General features: G+C 42.8%; 1 pseudogene; it reads left to right on the top strand.

Moving 5' to 3' along the window:
• The first annotated feature begins 3,109 nt into the window (after positions 1-3,109).
• On the top strand, positions 3,110-3,644 carry LOC101579361 (annotated as a pseudogene).
• Positions 3,645-3,946: the final 302 nt, after the last annotated feature.

The raw sequence follows: 3,946 nt of genomic DNA, 5'->3' as shown, positions 1-3,946 counted from the left end.
ACACCCCGAGCTCCTCCTGTTGCTTTAATTGACACCATTTACTGAAAAGAACAAAGGACTGATTTGAATCAGTGCACTGTCAAACTGTTGCTGCGAAACTCTTGGCTCCTCAACTCTGCTACTCCTCTTCTGCCTACCGCAGTCTGGGACAGGCCCCCAGGGCCCCCCAAGTGCACTGGAGAGTCCACAACACAGCATCACTGCCTGCGCTGCCCCAGATACTTGGCCCAGTCAGTTAAGCAGTTTTTAAAGCTAGTTTGAATTGGAGTGTTTCACAAAGAACCTTGGTTAATACAGCATCACCCCACACTGCCTCATACTTTCCTTATTAAACAATGTGAGGAAAAGAAGACAGGAACCAGTAACATAAGAAAAAGATCGGCTTTGAGGTGCCATCAAAATCTCATTTTAATGTTTTAAGAATCAACTTCTTTGAGGCGCAATTTACATCCAATAGGACCCACCAGTATTAATGTGCAAGCTTGATGGATTTTCATACATTTATACACCTGTACAACTTTGCCTCAAGAAATAGAATATTCCCATCATCCCACAAAGTGCTCTACTGTCCCTGTGGCAAATTGTGCTATGCAACCACTATTCAATTTTGATCACTGTTGATTTTGCTTGTTCTAGAATATCCTAGAGATGGAGTCACATTATGTATTCTTTTTTATCTGGCTTCTTTTACTCAGCATAATTATTTCTAGATTTATTCATATTACTGAGTACATCAATAGTTCATTTTTATTGCAGCATGCTGCTGTTGGCCTTCTGTGTGTTCCAGTTCCACATCTGTGGGAACCACCAATTGTGGATGGATAGTATTTGAGTCAAATTGTGTCTCTATTGAACACATAAAGCTTTTCCTTGTCATTATTCTCTAAACAATGAGGTATAAGAACTATTTATGTAGCCTTTACGCTGTATGAGGTATTATAGGTAACCTAGAAGTGATTTAAAGTATAAGGGAGGATGAGTATAGGTTTCTGTATCTGCGAATACTTTCCCATTCTGTGTAAGGAACTTAGCATTCGGACATTTGGGCAGGTGTGGGGCATCTGGACAAGTCCTCCTCCCTCCTGATACTGAGGGATGCTATATTCCATTACCTGTATACAGCATAATTTGTTCATGTGCTGACCTGTTGATGGACATTTGAGTTGCTTCCAGTTTGAGGCTATTATGGATATAACTGCTATGAACATTTATGTGTAAGTATCTGTGTGTCTCCAAAGTAAATTAGGTGGAGGAAACCAAAAGTTTAAATTAAATTAAAATCTTTTAATTTTATTTAGTTTTTAAAAATTATTTTTTGTCATGTATTTAGTACAGGGTCTCACTACATAGATGGGACTCATAGTGATCCTCCTGTTTTCAGCCTCCCAAGTGCTGGGATTACAAGTGTGTGCCACCATGTCTAGTCTCAGTCATCTCAGTGTGCCCTGGGGGCCGGGCTGGGATGGCACGTGGGGACTGAACCCAGTCCCTGGGCTTGCTTTAATCTGCTGAGCTATCTGGCTGGCCCTATTTTATTTATTTATTTAATTTAATTTTTTTAAATGAAAGTTTAATCTTGAAATCCTTACAATATATCCACATCAGTTTCCAATCTGTTACTCTTAAGGAAGCACATGCACCTCATGTATCACCTGTTATCTATGCCAAGGAAGGAAAGTAGACTCTCCTCTGGTGATATGTGGAGTCTGGGAAGATAAAGGTCATCAGATTCAAGTGTGGAGTAGAGAGAAGGGGAAATAAGCACTTCACTGTACCATGTTTGGGCCCAGGAATTGGAAGTGGATCCTTCTGCCCTACCTGGGAGGCACACAGGGGTGGTAGCAGCTCAGTATCTTTGGCCAGGCCAAAGGAGGCCTCTTGGATACCAGAGAGAGAGAGAGAGAGAGAGAGAGAGAGAGAGCCACTTGGATGCCTCTTGGAGAGCCACTATGGGACTCAAACAATGAGGATCTTTTCTGCTGTACTTGGATGAGTGCTCGGGAGTAGAATTCCTGGGTTATATCTACATAACTGCATGAGCAACTGCCAAATTGTTTAACCAAGGGTTTGTACCATTTTATATTTCCCTGAGCCTTACACAAGAGTTCTAGGGCCTTCACATCCTTATCACCTGATCCTGGAATTAGCTTTGTAAATTTCAGCCATTCTACTGCATAAGGAACACAGTATCATTGTGGTTTTTATTTGCTCTGATGACTGGCATTGTCGAACATCTGATTGTGGTATTTATTGACATTTTGAGTACCTTCTTTTGTAGAATATCTATTCAAATTTCCCCTACTTAAAAAAAATTGAGTGGTTTATCTTCTTATTGAGCTACAAAAATTCTTTCTCTGTTGTGGAAATAAGGTCCTATGAGCTACTTGTCTATCCATTGGATGCAGTTCTGGCTATCCACAGCTTGAAGCAGGAGAAGTTTATTTGGTTTGCATTTTTTATGGCATAGTTGAAGGACATGACAGAGGAGTTCCGCTTACCTCACCGCAGCCAGGGAGCAGGGAGATAAGGAGAAACCCAGGAGAAGAATCCACCCTCCCAGTCCCAGCGCGGGGATGCCCCTCTGGCCAGGCCCCACCTCCCAGCAGTGCATTCAGTTACAGAACTCTTCCATGGATAAATCCACCATGACTAGGACACCTCGGCAATCCAGACACCTCCCACACACCTTCCACACAAAGGGAACTTGGGGAACATTTTAGATCTAAACCACAACCACTCTTTTACAGACATATGTGATGCAAATATTTCCTACCAGTCTGTGGCTTGCTTTTTCAATTTCTTCAGTGTGTCTTTTGGAGAGAAATGCTTTATTTTGATGAAGTCTCATTTATCATTTTTTTCTTTTATGACTAATACTTCTTTCTTTTCTTTCAAGAAAGCACTGCCTAACCTGAAATTGCCAAATTATCTTTTATTACTTCCAAAAATTTTATAATTTTATATTTATGTCTGTGATCCATTTAATTTTTTTTTTTTTTTTTTTTTGTGTGTGTGTGTGTATGGTATGAGATAGAAATTGAGAGTGTTTTGTCGGAAGCATCCGTGCCCCGAGGAAGAGGCCTGCAGATTTCCGTGTGGCTGGGTCGAGATGGTGAAGCTGTTCATTGGAAACCTGCCCCAGGAGGCCACAGAGCAAGAGATCCGCTCGCTCTTTGAGCAGTATGGGAAGGTGCTGGAATGTGATGTCATTAAGAACTGTGGTTTTGTGCACGTGGAGGACAAGACAGTGGCGGAGGACGCCATCCGGAGCCTGCACCACTGTAAGTTGCGCGGGGTGAACTCCAATGTGTGGAAGCCAGCAAGAGCAAGAGCAGAGCTTCAACCGAGTTACACGTGGGTGACAGCCCTACCTGTACCAACACAGAGCTTCCGGCCAAATTTGAGGAAGTGGACCAGTCATTGAACGTGACATTGTGAAAGAGTATGCCTTTGTACACATGGAACAGGCAGAAGATGCCGTGGAGACCATCAGGGGCCTTGATAACACTGAGTTTCAAGATGGGATGTGTGTGGGCTGCAATTCCAAGCTGCGGTTGTGCATGAGAATACACACTTCGTTAGTACCCATCTCCGGGACGTTTTCGGCTCTGTGCATTCAGTCCTTCAGGAAGCGTGGACCTTAACTTACCTTGCTAAGCAGTTTAGACCTCCTTTTCTTTTCTCTCCAGGGCCCCTTATCCTGTTCTTGCTGTTGTTTAATACTTCTGTAGCTTCCCATTCATGTTCTGTTTTCCCAGCAGGCCTCATTGTATGCAGAAGCTGTGATGGGGGCTGCTCTGACTCCTTGCTGTCTCCTGCCTCCAGTGGGTGTTGGATTTGGAAATGACCTCCGTGAGAGAGTCGCCACTGCTCTTGGATTTCTTTCTTTCTTTCTTTCTTTCTTTCTTTCTTTCTTTCTTTCTTTCTTTCTTTCTTTCTTTCTTTC

This window comes from Octodon degus, unplaced genomic scaffold (assembly GCF_000260255.1).
Source record: "Octodon degus isolate 3935 unplaced genomic scaffold, OctDeg1.0 scaffold00130, whole genome shotgun sequence".
Taxonomy (NCBI): domain Eukaryota; kingdom Metazoa; phylum Chordata; class Mammalia; order Rodentia; family Octodontidae; genus Octodon; species Octodon degus.
The sequence above is the reverse complement of the archived record's forward strand: the minus strand, read 5'-3'. Positions and strand labels throughout refer to the sequence as shown.